Source organism: Nicotiana tabacum, chromosome 8 (assembly GCF_000715075.1).
Source record: "Nicotiana tabacum cultivar K326 chromosome 8, ASM71507v2, whole genome shotgun sequence".
Classification (NCBI taxonomy): Eukaryota; Viridiplantae; Streptophyta; class Magnoliopsida; order Solanales; family Solanaceae; genus Nicotiana; species Nicotiana tabacum.
In genome coordinates, this window is record NC_134087.1 from 206,138,781 (window position 1) to 206,158,781 (window position 20,001).

At 36.9% G+C, this 20,001-nt stretch overlaps 1 pseudogene; it reads left to right on the forward strand.

Moving 5' to 3' along the window:
• The first annotated feature begins 604 nt into the window (after positions 1–604).
• LOC107804055 (beta-amyrin synthase-like) overlaps positions 605–20,001 on the forward strand; it is a 57,527-nt pseudogene continuing 38,130 nt past the window's right edge.

Sequence of the window (20,001 nt, forward strand, 5' to 3'; positions counted from 1 at the left end):
TCTCTCTCCTTTTTTGTTCTCTTTTTTTTTACCATGCATTTTTTTGATCACTTCATTTTCACTTGCCATGAAATATTATTGAGACATTTAGAGCCTTTTTCATGACATCCTATTACAAATGGTTTGATGGAAAGGTGTGGTGCATGGGGTTAGTACGATCCTTTAAATTTTTTTATTTTTTTCCATTACATAAGAGATCGTGGAAAAGGAAGGGGAAACGGGACAATAACAGTACTAGCGAAGCCAAAAATTTCATTAAACGTGATCAAAATTTAATACATATGTATGAAAACTAATATTCAATCTACATATACATATGTTTTTCGTGTTTAACTGATCATTCTTTGCCGTCTACAGTGGCATGAGAGTTTAACTCACACCAATATCGTGCGAGATTCTCACCTATACTACAAGATTATAAATTTTGGTGGTGTAAGATATTGTCTTGACATATTCTTAATTCGAACTATCACTTACATGATGTGTGAGATTCTTACTAATACTACTAGACTGTAAGTTTTAATGGTGTAAGATGATGTCTTGACATATTCTTAATTATATATTTTTTCTCAGTAAGGTAGAAGGTTAGAAGAAGAAATGAAGAATGTGGAAATTGAAGATTGCACAAGGGCAAGATGGGCCATATTTGTACAGCACAAACAAGGGGCATTTGCATCTATACCCACTTTTTGTGTCATATTTTAACTTGAGTCCGCTTTGCAAAAAAAATTGCAAGCGTATCAATTTTTTCGCATAACTTCAGCACACGGGGCTGAAGTAGCAAAGACAATCACGCAAAACTTCAGCATTCTAGTAGCTGGGCCTGAAGTTCAGCTCTAGAGCTGAAGTTTTTGTGTTGTAACTGGGAAACTTCAGCTCTAGAGCTGAAGTTGTGTTGTAACTGGAAACTTCAGCTCTTTGTGTTGTAACTGGAAACTTCAGCTCTAGAGCTGAAGATTTTGTGTTGTAACTGGAAATAATCCTCGCATACCGATTCATGTATTAGTTATTACTAATGGATTACTGTTTCATTCAATTCAATAAAGAAGATAACGTCGAAGCAGAAAAGCTTCAGATTTATAGGAAGACAAGAGAAAAATTAATATTTAAAAAGGCAAAGGAAAATCAAATATGGCATACGGGATGGGCGTCCTCTTGCTTGCTCTAGAGCGGAAGTTTTTGTATTGTAACGGGGAAACTTCAGCTCTAGAGCTGAAGTTTTTGTGTTGTGTCACGATCCAAAAATCCCTCCAAAGAAGTCATGATGACACCTAGTCTCTAAACTAGGTAAGCCTAACATTTACTGTAATAATATGGGAATTTACTAACTTTAAATTAAATTACTCTGAACAAAAAATAATTTTCAAAACCGGTAGTACAAGTCATAAGCCTTTCTAGGAGTAGTCATACAACATAAATACATCACTGTTCCGAAACAAGGGAACATATGGAAATAAGCTCAACTGAAGTTGACTCCGAGGACTGCGAACACTGCAACAGGTTTACCTTGAGTCTCCACCGCAACAAACAGCTACTATCGATCAAATATCTGGTTCTGTACACAATACAGTGCAGAGTGTAGTATCAGCACAACCGACCCCATGTGCTGGTAAGTGCCTAGCCTAGCCTCGGCGAAGTAGTGACGAGGCTAGGACCAGACTACCAAATAAACCTGTGCAATATAACGTACAAAAATAATAAGAAGCAGATAACAATGGTGGCAACAATGATCAACCAGTGATATAAATAGCAGGCAACAAGAACAACATAAATATTTCTCAACAAATAATAAATACAAGTGCAATCAATTAATCAAGCCTTTCAAATAAGCATCTTTCGAATATAATTCTTTCGAGTAAAGGTCACCTTGTGACGCCTCATTTCATAATCATAAATAATATAGGTCTCAGCCCACTTTCATATTTTAAGGGTACCTCGTGCCCATATTTATATATATCACAACCGCACGGACAACTCACGTGCCATTAAATAAAACTATAATATTTTCTCTGACACCTTGTGCCCACATATTTCTATCTCACATTGCACAACAATATTCTCATGTTACTCAGTTCATAGGTTCCATAACCCAATATAATTCAAGAATGTTTAAGCAGCCTCATTCACTTAACATAAAGTAGAGTACAACTTCCAACCCAATTAGGAAATCAACAAGAAAAGATGAAGTTTTCTTTTGAAATCATTTGATAAAGAGAATACCCTTTTCAATTAAATTACAATATCGAATGAGTCATTACCTTTAATACGAGAAATCCATAAATCAAAACATAGTAGAAATTCCTTTTTAAGTAAAGTACGACCTCAAACGGTTTAAGGAAACTTTAGTTGAGAAATCAATTGAGTTAAAAAAATGTAACAATTGTTGAAATTTGAAGTATTGAACATATAAAAAAAAAGGTGAAGTATTGTAAACACTATGGATTCCAACACAAAGGATCACAACAGTAAAGGGATCTAAACAGTTAATACACTTGAATTGTTAATAACAAGTAAACACAACAAACAGAAAGTGCACGGCATCACCCTTCGTGTTTTAACACTCTCTCACAAAAATAATAACGGCATCACCCTTCATTCTTTAATACTCTCACCAAAACAATACACGACATAACCCTTCGTGCTTTACACTCTTCCTCACCCAAGCAACAAACACAAGGCAAATAGGGTAAGGGGATCTATAACATCGAAATAAAATCAAGTAACAACAGAGAATCAGTAAATAAACGTAAAGGACAACATAACTCAATTAGAATCAGGAAAAATCAAGGACAAGTGAACGGCATCACCCTTCGTACTTTTACTCTCGTCCTCACCATAAGAATTGATATAAACTACACGGCATCACCCTTCGTGCTTTTACTCTCATCCTCACTGTAAAATCAATGTAATTGGCATTGAATTGTACATCGTGTGGCACAGCATCACCCGTAGTGCTTTATCACTCTTTCCTCACCTTATGAATAATATAAATGTGCACGACATCACTCTTCGTGTTTTATCACTCTTTCCTCACCATATGAATAATATAAATGTGCACGGCATCACCCTTCGTGCTTTATCACTATTCCTCACCCAAGCAACAATCACAAAGCAATTTGGGCAAGGGAAAATAAAAAATATCACAATAAAACCCCGGCAAGGGAAACAATATCATGAATAATAACGTCCCGACAAGGGAGATAATATCATCAACCTCTTCTATTTTTCACATTTACTTCACAACTCGATTCACAACTTGAGCCAATGCTCTATAATGTTCAACAATTCTATTCTTAACTTGAGCAAATGCTCTACCATGTTAACAATTCAATTCTTAATTTGAGCCAATGTTCAACAATTCAATTCTCAACTTGAGCCAACACTCTACCATGTTCAACAATTAACCATAATACTTCCACAAGTTATATTCCTCAATAGAAATTATCATATAGAGCATAACTATACCAAACGGAATCACATTAATCATAGTATAAGACTCACAGGCATGCTTGACACCAACATATAGATACTCGTCACCATGCCTATACGTCGTACTCAACAATTAACACATAGAAAATAGGACACAACTCTTAATCCCTCAAGCTAAGGTTAGACCAAACACTTACCTCGCTTTGCAACCAAATCAAAATTTCCAATAAGCCTTTGCCTCGCGAATTCGTGCCCGAAATCCTCAAATCTAGTCATAAACAATTCAAAATACTCAACACGAATCGTAGGAACTAATTCTATACGAATTTACAAATTTTTCGGATTAAAATCCAAAATTTAGCTCAAAAATTGCCCATGGGGACCACGTATCGGAATCTGACGAAACTCGTAAAATCCGACAACCCATTCCGATAAGAGTTCAACCATACAAAAATTATTGAATTCCGATGTCAAATGGACCTTCAAATCCTAAATTTTTATTTTTGAAAAGTTTTACAAAAACCACAATTTCTTTCATCCAAATCCGAAATAAACGATGAATATTGATATAGATTCATGAAATGTAATCACTTCCGGATATAGAACACTTACCCAAGTCGAAATCGTGAAAACCCCCCTTTGAAATCGCCCAAATCCGAGCTTGAATGACCAAAAATGGAAGACATTTTGGACCCCTTTGGTTTATACACTGTCCAGGGGTATTATAGCGATTTTTTACGAGCGCGGTTGCGCTCAGGCCGCGCTCACAGGCAGAAACTTTCGAATATGCACGATCGCGCACCTGGGCGCGCATATGACACATGTCCGGTAAAATGGTCATAACTTTCTGTATGCACCTCCAAATGACATACGGTTTGATGTTTTGGAAACTAGACTCGTAGAGCTTTAATTTTATAGGTTGTTCATCACACAACCCCTTATATATATGTATATATGCCCGTCCAAAGTGAGGTCTTATGCGTACTCATTTGCAACTTTAGTCTATTATGAAATTTTCCCAACTTGGCTTAGATTTAGGACTTTCCTTAGACCCCATATACCTTGTAGTACATCTCGTACACTTGCTATCATATCCAATTATTATCCATCATAGTAATAGACCTCTTTCACATATAAAAATATAATTAGAATACGTCAACTTTCTTACTTCGCCAAAACGCGCCGAATTGTCCTATGGACTTCCAAATCTAATTTCGGACACACGTCTAAGTCCGAAATCACCATACGAAGCTATTGACATCATTAGAATTCCAATTTGGGGTCGTTTGCTCAAAAGTCAACTCTCCGATCAACTCTTTCCATTTGAGCTTCAAAAATAAGATTTTTTTATTTTATTTTTAAATTTAACTCTGAATCTTACGAAAACCAAACTCGACCATATATGCGGGTCATGATGCATATTACGAAGTTTCTCAAGGTCTTAAGCCGCTGAACGGAAATGCTAATTTTTAGAACGAAAATTCGGGTCATTACATGTTGTAAGTTTTTATGTTGTAACTGGAAAACTTCAGCAGCTGAAGTTTTTGTGTTGTAATATTTTGTTTCAATTTTAAAATTATGTATTGTATACTAATTTACAATATATACAATCTGTAATATATCAAACAAAATATTAAATAATCCTCGCATACCGATTCATGTATTAGTCATTACTAATGGATTACTGTTTCATCCAGTTCAATAGAGAAGATAACGTCACAGAAAAGCTTCAGATTTATAGGAAGACAGTAGAAGAATTAATATTTAAAAAGGTAAAGGAAAATCAAATATGGCATACGGGATGGTCGTCCTCTTGCTTGACAACTCAGTCAATTGCTTGTTTGCATATTTCAGCTATTTATTTCAGAAGAAGAAGAAGAAAACGAAGGAGGAGGAGAAAAGGGCTGAAGTTATTTAAGAAGTGGGTACAAGTTAAAAGTTTTAAAAAAATGGGTATAGATTAAATGGTGGCGACCAAATAGGACGCCCCATGCAATTTTTACCACAAACAACTACGTTGGACATCAATTATGGGCCTTTGACCCAAATGCTGGAAGCCCAGAAGAACGGGCCGAGATCGAAGAGGCCCGTCAATAATTTTGGAACAATCGCTATAAAATCAAGCCTAGTGGTGATCTTCTTTGGCGAATGCAGGTACATGTAGAATGATATTATTATAGTCGTTTTTAAAATAATAGCCGGAAAATATATTTTTTTTATATATATATATATATATATATATATATATATATATATATATATATATATATATATATATATATATAAAATTATACAAATTTTATACACGTTTTAGTTACCGAATGTAAATAATTTCTGGCACATAAAAAACCTGATAATACCTTATAAACTTATCCGTACCAGATATTTATATCAATTCTTTCAGAACGGTAACAAAAAAATACTATTTGCCAACAACTAACCAATTTAGTCATACTACCAAAAAAGCCTAATACATTATCAATAATATACAATATTCAAAACATAGACAAAAAGAGTTTTCCAATGGGTATTGCGGTGATTCGTTGAAAATATATATATATGAGGCAAGATACAAAAATTGAGGAAGTGTGAAAGTGACTTAGATTAGTTTGGAGTCAAAATTCATTACCGATGATATACAATATTTAGGCAAAAAAGATTTTTTTTAAATAGGTATGATTGAAATTCGTTAAAATATATACATGAGGCAATATACAAATTCTGAGCAAGATTGGAGGTGTTTTTCACTGGTTTTTGTATAAAAATTCATAGTTACAGTCGAGTTTAAACAATTCTTCTATGACACATGTAGCATGCATGTATCTCACATATAGGTATACATGGATATACATGTGATACATATGTAATACACAAATGACACAATGTGATTTATCTTCTTTTTTTTTAATGTTCATCTTCTACTTCGAATTTTCAATTCAAACTACCACAAAACTCCACTAAATCATCCCAATATTAAGATTCAAATTTTTTAAGATGTATTCTATCTATTTCAACAATATCCACTAAAAAAAAGCAAAACTTTGCCTTTTTTGGCAACAAATAATTAATTGTAATATTGATAGAATTTGGTTAATATTGATAGTATTTTATGAAATATTAGAATTAAAGAGTTATGTTACGATCCAAAATCCACTAAGGGTCGTGATGGCGCCGGACACCACTATCAGGTAAGCCAAACCATAAATACTTAATTTAATTCTCGTTTTAATAATTTTGAAAACTATGATTTTCTTTCAATTTTTGCTAGTAAAAGATAATTATTTCAAGTTAAATATAAATGTTAAGAAGTTAATACAAAATACCCCATAGTCATCCCAGAACCTGGTGTCACAAGTGCATGAGCATTTACTAGGGAATGAAATAAAATACAATAACTATCCGGAATTCAAATTTGGACAGAAATGAAAATACAGTACAATACTCTGAAGGAGACTCTGCTCGCTGCGGATCGTCTCGCAAGATGCAGCTCACATAAGTCCCCGCATCAACCATGCCGCTACGCCCAACTAGGCCACTAGCCACACATAAACTTGTGCAGCAAAATGCACAGCAAGTGTAGTATGAGTACGAAAACAATGTGTACCTTGTAAGTATCCCGTTTAACCTCGAGAAGTAGAGACGAGCGGTCGACTTTGACACTTACTAGTGGTCCAATAATAATATATCAATAAGGTGAATAATCATGAATTTATTAGAAACTGCAGTAAAATCAAGTAAATCGAGAAACAAGTAAATAATCCTTTTTTATATTTAGAAGTTTCCAATTTAATAATCCATTGTTTATTAATTTATCTCAGACCAGGGAGACAATATTAAATTATAAATCTCAAGCAAGCATTACAAGCATGCGCAAATCATGCCGAGGTCGTATGACCCGATCCAACAAATATTTAAACTGTGCACTGCTAGAGGGTCGAAAGGCGCAAACCATAGATGCATTTATTTAATATGCCGAGGCGTTCAGCCCGTTCCAAAATTAAACACACATAGACAGTCAATCAAGAAGTCATCAGGGAACAATATCCAAGAAAATGAAAATTTCTCTTTTAACTGTTAAGAAAATGAGGTTAAACCTTTTAGAAAATTCATTTACTAATCCGATATGATTTAAGCAATTTAAATATTCAATAAGATTACAAATATTTCAGGTATAGCATGCTTTTGGGTCCTAGGCTACCCGAACTTAAACATAATAGTATCTATGCATAGGCTCTCGTCACCTCGAGCGTAAGTAGCCCCTCACAAATAGAAACACATAACCAATTATTTCACATATGGGGACAATTCCCTCTTACAAGGTTAGAAAGGAGACTTACCTCGCTCCAAAGTTCCAAAACCGGCCTCAAAGCCCTTCTGACGACTCAAACCGATGCCCCAACACTCCAAAACTAGCCAAATAACGGGCAAACCAATGAAAATGTATCCTAATGCTCATAACAATTCAATTTATATATATTCCCAACTTTGCTTGAAAAGTTGACAAAATTTCCCCCGGGCTCACTTGCTCGGATTCCGAAATTTTTCGAAGAAAAAATTTACCCATAACCTTACGAGCTCAAATATATAATTTACTCTCAATTCCATACTCAAATTCGTGGTAAAAATCCAAAAAAACAAATTCTAGGTCTTTCCACCAAAACCCCAAATTTCTACTAATTTTCATGCTCAAATCCATATAATCTAAGTATTTAACCCAAAACTAGTAGAACCACTTACCTTGACATGGATGATGGAGATGGAACTCCAAAATCGCCCAAAGATCGGCTCCCTTGGAGGAAATGGGGTTAAAATGAGCCAAACTCCCATTTTAAACAAACACACTGCCTAGCCCGACAGAGACGGGCCTAGGATTTGAGTACAACGGGGCACCACTATATGCTAAATTACTAACGATAAAATTCGACGTGAAACTATTTTAAAACTTAATGATTATGATGACTTATCATCCAAAGATAAACAAAATAAAGTTCTAAAGAAAAAGAAAGCACCTAACAGAGAGAGATTTCTTCGCAAAATGGGTACTTTAAAAAGGGAAGGTATTTGATTAAGCATGTCTCACACATTTAATTAAAGAAGGGGTTAGTGATCAAAAGGGCGTTCAAACTTTAAATTATCAAAAACTTACTAAAGAAATCAATATTAAGGGCATGTTAATAATCAATTTGAGGCTTTTAATTTTAAGGGAGGAATTTGAAAAAGAAAAATTAATTAAGTAGACTATTATGTGTTAGTGCTAAACTATAATTAAATTCCAAAAAAATATAAAAGTAAAAAAATAAAGTAATTTTCTAAGTATAAAATAGAAGCAGGTAACTTTAGCGCGCAACACCACTTCTCCCGTACAACATTTTGTATTTGGGGGGCACAAACAAAATATTTTAGGGGTCCCACATATGTATGTATAGATATATATAACATATATATACAGGATTTTTGCCGAGGCTAGCGGGGTCCCGTGACCCCTTAACCCACAAGGTAGGTCCACCTCTGCAGCCCGACCACTCGCACCTGCGGTCGGGCAGTCACACATGTGCTCCCGCTTCTGCGGCCTCTCCTTCTGCACCTGTGGTCTTTGTCGCTTCTGCGGCTACTAGCATCGTACCTGTGCCATCGCAGGTGCGCACGTTATTTAGCTTCTGCGATCCCCACCGGCCTGGCTCCATTCCGCTTCTGGGAGCCATCTCCCGCACCTGTGGGCTCGCACCTGTGGCCCTACTCACGTAGGTGCGGTTACACCATGTGGTCAGCTGTTTCAGCTCTTCCTCAACTCCCTTTTTCGATCCGTTACCCCCAGGACCCCGTCCAATCACACCAACCCGTCCCTCGAAATCATGAATCGCACTCCAATTTAAGCTTAATGAACTTTAGAATTTCAAACTTTAAGATTCGATGCCGAAACCTACGAAATCACATCCGATTGACCCCAAATTTTGCACACAAGTCATATTTGACATTATGGACCCACTCCAACTTTCAGAATCGGAATCCAACCCCGATATCAATCCACTCCCGATCAAACTTCTCAAAAACCTTCAAATTCTGACTTTAGCCAAATGACTCCAACATTACCCACGGACCTCCGAATTCACTTCTGATCGCGCTCTCAACACTAGAATCACCATACGGAGCTATTCACACACTCGGAATCCCAAACGGACATCGATAACACTGAAATGCACTTCAACCCAAACTTATGAAATTCTTTCAAAAATGCTAACTTCCATAATAGGTGCCGAAACGCTCCCGGGTCTTCCGAAATCCGATCCGGATATACGCCCAAATCCAAAATCATCATACGAACCTGTTGGAACCTTCAAATCCCGATTTCGAGGTTGTTTACTCAAAAATCAAACCTTAGTCAATTCTTTCAACTTAAAGCTTTCGGAATGAGGCTTTTCTTTCCAAAACAACTCCGAACTTTCTGAAATTTGATTCCGACCATGCGTACAAGTCATAATACCCGAAGTGAAGCTGCTCATGGCCTCAAGTTGGTGAACAACACGCTAGAGCTCAAAACGACCGGTCGGGTCGTTACAAGTTAATTCCTCAATTTCATTTTATGTGTCTAAATTAAAGATATGTAAATTTTTTGGTGAACCATTCACAATATGTGTGCAGTTTCTCCAAGGGAAGAATTTCAAACAGAAAATTCCAGCAGTAAAAGGAGAAGAAGGAGAAGACATTACAAATGAAGTTGCCACAACTGCATTGCGTAGAGCTGTTAATTTCTTTTCAGCATTACAGGCTAGTGATGGTCATTGGCCTGCTGAAAATGCCAGTCCTTTGTTTTTTCTTCTACCTCTTGTAAGTTTTTTTATTTGTAATTTTACTTTTCTTTTCTTTCAAAAAATTGAAGAAAACAGTAAGGAGATTCTTCAGTGTATATACTGTCACCAGGTATTTAACTTGATGTCTCAATGAGTATTGTGAAAAAAATAAAGTTAATTTTTGGAATAATATAGAATTCTCTAGAATGTCCTAGTTTAGTATACTTGATATTTATCTAGTGGACATATCTAGATGTTCTAGAATGTTGTAGGAAGATAAGACATATCTAGATATTTTAGAGTGTTGTTAGAAGATAAGGTTGCTAGAATTTTCTTTGTACATTATCTAGAATCATATCTAGAATCATCCATAGGCTAGTATAAATAGGGGGTATTTTGTTCATTTATAAGTAAGCCAAAATCAAGAAAGCCTTCTTTCCTAAATAAGTTCTCCTATCTAAAATATCTCTTCTTTTTTCAAGCTTCCTCTTCTTTAGTTGAATCCTCCAATCTTGGTTAACGATCTTGGGCTAGCAGAAGGTCTCCGAATAATACTCTTCTTCTGCTATTCTTTACATGGTATCAGAGCCATAAGCCGGCTCCTGGATTTCAAGGTCGGGTTAGTGGTTGATTCAACTGGTTTCTCTAAATGGATTTGGGTGGTCGTGCTAATGGATTGGGGATTGAGTTATTGAGCCAGTCCAACTACAAGGTATGGAAGACTTGTATGGAGTCATACCTTGTTGGTGAGGATTTGTGGGAAGTTGTCAATGGGAGTAACACAAGTCCTCCTACTGACGCATCGGAAAATAGCAATGCACGTAAGAAGTGGAAGCAGATTAATGCTAAGGCGAAGTTTATCCTAAAGAGGTCCATCTCTCATAATTTATTTGATCATATTATAAGGTGTAAATCAGCTCACGAAATATGGAGGACCTTCGATCGGCTATTCAACAAGAAGGATGAAGCTCGGCTACAGATTTTGGAGAATGAGTTAGCTAACACCACTCAAGGTAATCTCTCGATCGCTGAGTATTTTTTGAAGGTTAAAAATCTATGTTCTGAAATTTCTCTATTGAATCCGGACGAGGCTATCTCTGAAGCACGAATAAGAAGAATTATTATTCGTGGCTTAAAGCCAGAATATATTCCCTTTGTTACATCGATTCAAGGATGGGTTCAACAACCATCTTTGAAAGAATTTGAGAATTTGCTATCGTCACAAGAGATATTAGCCAAACAGATGGCTGGTGTATCCATCAAAGAAGGGGAAGGAAATGCTCTTGTCGCCGATAAGAGGAACTTTAAAGGGAAATCAAGAGATAGCATGCACTTTCAATCCTCAAGTAGTTCGAGCTCGCTAGGAAAGAAGGGGGAGTCTTCCAGCAACGGTAAAAAGCCTTTAAAATGTTACCGTTGTGGCAAAGTCGGGCACATAAAAAGATATTGTCGAGCCAAAGAGAGCAATATAGCTCAAATCGAGGAAGTTGCTGAAGAAGAAGAAAAAGAAGAAGACTGGGGAAAGTGCTTCACAGCGGAGACTCGAGCAATAAATGCCATGGCTTCCATAAATTTTGAAAGAGACTGGATCGTGGATTCAGGATGCGGGCACCATCTCACTGGAGATCAATCCAAATTCTCCACCTTTCGCAAATACAACGGACATGAGGTCATTGTTACAGCAGATAATACAATCCATAATGTGGAGAAGGAAGGCACTGTTGTGATCAACGAGAAGCAAAAAAACACTATCACCCTCAACAGTGTCTTTCACGTTCCAGGTATGAAGAAAAATCTATTTTCAGTTGCAAATGTTGTAGATGCCGGAAACTATTTGCTATTTGGCCCACGTGATGTGAAGTTCCTCCGAAATATCAAGGTACTCAAGGCAGATATCGTTCACTCAGGTAAGAGAGTTAACGATTTATATGTCTTATCTGCCTCTAATTCATATATTGAGAAGATGAGTAGCAATGATAATACACATATTTGGCATGCTAGACTTGGACATCTAAGCATGGATAAATTAAAAGCCATGGTAAAGTTGAATCTAGTAAAAGGTTTGCCTAACTTAAGAAATTTTGATGGAGGAGAGGTTTGTGAAGGATGTCAATATGGAAAGGCACATCGTCTTCCATTTGACAGATCCTTGTCAAGGTACAATGCCCCACTAGAACTTATTCACAGTGACTTAATGGGGCCAACGAGAACTCCTTCATTTTCAGGCTACTCCTATATGCTAATTTTCATTGATGATTTTACTAGATTTACTTGGATTTATTTTGTGAAGCACAAGTCAGAAGTTTTCAGTAAGTTTGTGGAGTTCAAAGAAACTGTTGAAGGTGAACTCGATTCCAGAATAAGGCGGCTACGAACTGATAATGGCGGTGAGTTTACATCAGATGAGTTTCTTTCCTTTTGTCGTCAGCATGGCATTAAAATAGAGCTGACATGCGCTGATACGCCACAACAAAATGGAGTGGTGGAAAGGAAGATCCGACACTTAACTGAGACATGTAAGAGTTGGCTTCATGCCAAGAATCTACCTAGAGCCTTGTGGGCTGAAGGTATGAAATGTGCAGCGTACGTGATTAACAGAATGCCGCTTTCTCCAAATAATATGAAGTCTCCCTATGAATTAATGTTTGGAGAAAAGCCTAGTGTGAAACACCTCAGGGTTTTTGGCTCTATTTGTTATGTTCACATACCGGATTCTCAAAGGAGCAAGTTAGATGCCAAGGCAAGGAAATGCATCTTTGTCGGATATGATGAAAGGAAAAAGGGATGGAAGTGCATGGATCCTAAAACTCATCTCTTTGTTGTCTCAAGGGATGTCATATTCGACGAAGTGTCTTTGTATTATGGAGCTGCATTGAATGGAGCGAGTTCAAAAACTTTAAATAATGGAGATTCAAGCTTGTCCATTGCAAGTGCTTCTCTAGATAATACAACTGCCGAGGAGTTAAGAGAAAGGGGGAGTCCTGTACCTCAACAACATGAAACTCAACAAGAAGATGATTCAAGTGGTTCGGGAAGGCCAAAAAGAACTATTATCAAGCCAGCCCGCTTTAGAGATGAAAATTTTGTTAGTACGTATTCCTGTTTCTTTGCAGGACCAATTGATGATGAAGAACCTTCCTCATTCGAAGAAGCTAAAGGAGTCAAAGAATGGGAGCTTGCTATGGATGATGAAATGGAGGCTCTGATAAAAAATCAAACTTGGAGCCTTGTACCAAAGCCGAAGGATGTACAACCCATTTCTTGTAAATGGGTTTACAAAATCAAAAGAAGAGCCGATGGCAACATAGATAGATATAAAGCAAGACTAGTTGCTCGGGGATTTTCTCAAAAGTATGGTGAAGATTATGAAGAAATCTTCAGTCCGGTGGCTAAGATGATCTCTGTCCGAGTTGTGCTAGCCTTGGCAGCCTCGCATAATTGGAAGTTATGGCAACTTGACGTGAAGAATGCTTTCTTATATGGAGAGCTTGACAAAGATATTTATATGGAGCAACCACCTGGGTATGTCTCTAACTTACATCCTAATCATGTCTGCAAACTAAGAACGCCCTTTATGGCCTCAAGCAAGCTCCACGAGCATGGTATGGAAAAATTGTTCAGTATCTACATTTCTGTGGCTATAATGCATCACAATCAGATCCTAGCTTATTTGTTAAAAAACAAGGAGACTTGCATATGGTTGTTCTTTTGTACGTGGATGATATGATAATAACAGGAAACAATGAAGATGAAGTTGCTAGGCTTCAAGATGAGCTTTCCATAAGATTTGACATCAAGAAGTTGGGAGAACTACACCATTTTCTTGGCTTAGAGGTGACAAACATGAACAAAGGGATCTTTGTCACTCAAGAAGGATATGCCAAGAAACTTGTTGACAGGTTGGGATTGAAGCAAAGCAAAACATGTTCTACTCCTCTTGAGATAAGCACAAGGTTAAGGCTGGACGAAGGCTCACTTCTTGCAGATTCCAAGCCTTTTCGAGCTCTTGTTGGAAGTCTCCTGTATTTGACTATTACAAGGCCGGACATTGTGTTCTCGGTGGGATATGTCAGCAGATTTATGCAAAGGCCAAGAAAGCCTCACTTAGAAGCTGCAAAGAGGATTCTAAAGTATATCAACTCAACATCAGACATGAGCTTGTTCTTCCAAAAGAAGAATAATTTGGTGTTGGCTGGTTATACGGATGCTGATTTTGGTGGTGATTTGGATGACCGAAGATCAACATCGGGCTATATTTTCCTCTGTGGTAGAACAAGTGTTTCTTGGTGTAGCAAAAAGCAAGACTCAGTTTCTTTGTCAACCACGGAGGCAGAGTATAAAGCAGCTGCTCTCACTACTCAAGAATGTGTATGGCTACAAAGACTTGCTGAAGACTTGCATCTACCTATATCAAAGCCAACTTTGATCTATGGAGATAATCCAAGTGCCATCAAGCTTGCAAACAATCTAGTATTCCATGCAAGAACTAAAAACATTGAGGTGGAACATCACTTTGTTTGGGAAAAGGTTCTTGATGGAACTATCAATACTCTGGAAGTGAGAAGTCAGGAGAATATTGCTGATATCTTCACCAAGTCACTTACTAAAGCTTCGTTCGAGTTCTTCCGTGACAAGCTTGGAGTAGTTTCCAAAAAATCACTTTAAGGGGGAGTGTGAAAAAAATAAAGTTAATTTTTTGGAATAATATAGAATTCTCTAGAATGTCCTAGTTTAGTATACTTGATATTTATCTAGTGGACATATCTAGATATTCTAGAATGTTGTAGGAAGATAAGACATATCTAGATATTCTAGAGTGTTGTTAGAAGATAAGGTTGCTAGAATTTTCTTTGTACATTATCTAGAATCATATCTAGAATCATCCATAGGCTAGTATAAATAGGGGGTATTTTGTTCATTTATAAGTAAGCCAAAATCAAGAAAGCCTTCTTTCCTAAATAAGTTCTCCTATCTAAAATTTCTCTTCTTTTTTCAAGTTTCCTCTTCTTTAGTTGAATCCTCCAATCTTGGTTAACGATCTTGGGCTAGCAGAAGGTCTCCGAATAATACTCTTCTTCTGCTATTCTTTACAGGGTAACAGTAATAAAATTCCTATAACTGATCACACTGGTCATGTTCAAATAAATAACTTATATACACTGATAATACATTAGATAGTATACAATGTCATCGCATAGAAGGTAAACTCATTTTTGAATTACTGATTTCAGAATGAAGATGGTGGATGGGGTTTGCACATAGAAGGTCATAGTACCATGTTCTGTACAACACTGAATTACATATGCATGAGGATCCTCGGAGAAGGACCGGATGATGGTGAAAACAATGCCTGTGCCAGAGCAAGGAAATGGATTCTTGATCATGGTAGTGTCACTGCAATTCCTTCCTGGGGTAAAACCTGGCTCTCGGTATGATTAAATACCCTAATGGAGTAACTGTTAGACGATTGTAAATTATAGTAGGATATAAGTTATATACAAGGACAATGTACAGAAATTTTACACAATCTTATTTTCTACGTTACTAATCCCACTTATTTAAACTGAGTGGTTATATGCTACATACGCCTCTGTTTATACATTTATTGTTTATATGCTACATACGCCTCTGCACTTATTGTGGATAGTTACTTGTAGTTATTACTTAGGTGACTTGATTATGTAAAATTTCCTTTTTATGATTAGTGTATAAAACTTAGTAAATTATAACATTCTCCATTGACAAGTAAACCTTGTAGTATCATGTTAATGCTTTCATGTTGCTGATAAATTTTTCTTCTTTCATTCAGATTCTTGGAGTTTTTGAGTGGTTAGGAACTAATCCAATGCCGCCTGAGTTTTGGATTCTTCCATCTTTTCTTCCCATGCATCCAGGTTGGTCAAGTTTTTCTTTATTGCTCATGCATTAGTACACATCTTAAAATTTTCAGTTCATTTTATTGTAGATATTAATTTACAGGATTTGCTGTGCAATGTTTTCTGGTTGGTGCCATTTTTTACAAGTGTCGATCTATCAATATACCAAGTATCTTGATTCTTAATTTAAATACAGCAAAAATGTGGTGTTACACTCGAATGGTCTACATGCCAATGTCTTATCTCCATGGGAAGAGATTTGTTGGTCCAATCACACCTCTCGTTTTGCAATTGAGGGAAGAGTTATATGATCAACCATACCGTAAGATTAACTGGAAAAAAGTACGCCATTTATGTGCAAAGGTATGACTTTTAGGGATCTCCATCGGATGTGTGGAAAAGTTATGGAAACTAATTCATTTTGAACAGATTACAAAATTACCTACATTTTGTTAATGACTTCAATTGTTAGACACTGATGTAACACTTGTATGGTGTAGGTATTATGCATGCTTGCTTGTTGGGTTGAGGATCCCAACGGCAATTATTTTAAAAAACATCTTGTTAGGATCCCAGATTATTTATGGGTAGCTGAAGATGGACTGAAAATGCAGGTTGGTAGATCTGAATTATATTATTTCACTAACCACAGTGAGTTAAGAATAGGATTTCTTTTACACTTTACGTGTGTTCGTGAAATAAAAACTCTATCCCCCTTTTCCTATTTTGAAGTGATGCAACCAATTATTACTGAAATTGGCGAGTATTTATCATTGGATTGCAGAGTTTTGGTAGTCAACTATGGGATACTGTCTTTACTATTCAAGGACTATTGGCTAGTGAGATGAATGAGGAGATATCAAATACTCTTAGAAAAGGACATGACTTTATAAAGAAATTTCAGGTTTGGATGCCTAAATCATGAGCATAACAACTCTTTCAAAATATGGACCTTATTAATGTATGTGACTTATTTCTAGGTGAAGGACAACCCTTATGGTGATTTTAGAGGGATGTATCGGCATATCTCAAAAGGATCATGGACTTTTTCAGATCAAGATCATGGATGGAGAGTATCTGATAGCACTACCAAAGCATTAACAGTATCTACTATTCAATGAAATAAGATTTTAATTTCTTGTAATTGCTGAAAAATGTTAAGATGATAATGCTTGTAAAGTTGCCTGATATCTTCTTTTTTTTTTGTTTTTTCTTGTTTTCCTCTAGTGCTGCCTTCTCTTCTCTACAATGCCCTCTGAATTAGTTAGTGAGGCAATGGAACCTGCGGGACTGTATGACGCGGTGAATGTTATTCTTTCCTTACAGGTAAACACTGAAAAATGTGTCCTAAAATTGTTAGTCGTTTTGAAGTTGTTTTCTGCTTGTAAAAAATTCCTAGAGAAACCTATATCTTACACCGAATAGAGAATCCAATACATGGCTACCTGTGTTATAAATTCATCTTTTTTGAATTTAGTCGCTCGTCATTTGAATCATTTCTAGTAATAATAAGATCCATTTAAATAAAATTTCAGAGAAGAAATGGGGCATGGGAGCCTGCAGGGGCCTCAGAGTATTTGGAGGTAACTTTTCATGATCTAGGAATTTTGTCTATTTGCTTCATTTCAAGGATGTTAAAGACCTTCAACTTCTTTTGTAGTCTTCCATAACCTGAATAATTAACTTTCTTGTTCCGTTTTATAATCTGATAGTTGCTCAATCCTACTGAATTTTTCGCAGACATTGTTATTGAGCATGAGTAAGATTTATTTCTCTAGTTTCTCTCTTTCCCTTTAGCTTTTTTCCCTTTGTTAGTCTCCGTTTTACAGATTCACACTGATTAAATGTCAATCCAGTTATGTTGAGTGCACTGGCTGGTCAATCCAAGCAATTGCTCTATTTAAGAAGCTATACCTTGGACACCGAACCAGGAAGGTTGACGGTCACGACCCTAAACCCGGACCCGGTTGTGATGGCGCCTCTCGTGAGGACAAGGCCAGCCGACACAACACACAGTTCATTTTAAACAGTTAAAATAGCATAATTAAGTCATTAACATGATCAAATCCCAATAAACAATGGAATAGTATAATTTGCGGAAAATCAATACTACTCGACATCGGGGTGTCACCAGTCATGAGCATCTAACATAAGTCTATAAATACGGAAGAGGGACTACACAGTCTATTATAAAATCCAGTACAAGAGAAAAAAATATAATAAGAGGGAGAAACACTGGGCTGCGAACGCCGAGCAGCTACCTAGTGCTCTCCGGAAATCTGCTGGAAACTATCAACCCTCGATAGCAGGACCTGAAGCACCTGAATCTGCACACAGGGTGCAGGGAGTAAAGTTAGTACTCCAACTCAGTGATTAATAACAATAAATGAAGATTGAGCGATAAGAAATCACGTAAAAACACAACAACATGCTATAAAGAAGCAGTGTAAAATCATAAAAAGGCAAATAAACAGTGAAATCTTACAAAAATACCTTAGTTCAGAATAAGTTTCCTTAAACACCTTTCTAACAGTTAAACAAGTAAATGATAGGCAACTAGAAGAGATAAACACACACAATGTCAACGGAATAAGCCCCTCGGGCAATAACATGGAACAACACCAACCCCTCGGGCTATCTCTCATATCACAATGGGTACCCGCGCTCATTGAGGGTGTGCAGACTCCTGGAGGGGCCCCTTACGACCCAAGCGCAAATCAAGACACCTCGTGGCATACTCAATAGGCTCTCGACCTCATATCAACAAGCCACCTCGTGGCGTACAAATCTCAGGCCCTCGGCCTCATAATCACAATCAGTGTTTCCTCACAATATAAGCCCCCGGCCTTACAAAGTTAGAATCTCATAAGCCACTCAAGCAACAGTAAAACATGATGCTCAGCCCAAAATATCATTTAAAATCTCATTTTAAGGGTTAAAACAGAGTAAACATGGTTGAGTTATGAAAATAGTAGAATATAGCATGACTGAGTTCAAGTATAAAGTCCAAAACAGTGAGGAAATATCAGTAAAAATCTCATAAGGATCCAAATAGTTGGCACTAGGCCCAAATATGGAATTCAGCCCAAAACATGATGATAGCAAACAGTTTTCGATTAAATATGCGATAAAACTGTCATTCGGGATGGACTAAGTCACCATCCCCAACGGTGCATGACCCAACGCTCGTCATCTAGTGTGTGCATCACCTCAATATAGCACAACGATGTGTAATCCGGGGTTTCATACCCTCAGGACAACATTTAAAATCATTACTCACCTCAAACCGGTCCAAACTCTAGCCCGCAATGCCTTTGCCTCTTGAATCAGCCTCTAAATGCTCCAAATCTAACCAAAATCAGTATATTATCATCAATATACACTAAAGGAACAAAGCCCAGGCAAAAAAAATCAAATTAACTCAAGAATCCCGAAATTGCTCAAACCCAGCCCCCGGGCCCACGTCTTGGAATCCGACCAAAGTCTCAAAATCCGATAACCCATTCAATTACGAGACTATCCATACTAGTTTCACTCAATTCCGACTTTGAATCGTCTTTCAAATCCCAAAAATTCATTTTATGAAGTTCCACAATTTTTTCCCAAATTTACATCCTAAATCTCCACTCAAATGATGAATCCAATGTTATAATCATGTATTTTAGCCAAAATTGAGTTAGAATCACTTACTCCGATGATTTTCTTGAAAATCCCTCGAAAAATCGCCAAAGCCCGAGCTCTCTAGGTCAAAACATGAAATAAAACCTCAAATCTCGTATTTATAGAGTGCCTTCCGGATCTCCATCACCACGGACCGCAGAAAATCACCGCTGACCGCGGTGGATGTGACTGCAGTGACGGGCTTTAGTATTTTGGCCATAACTTTCTCTATATATGTCCAAATGCCT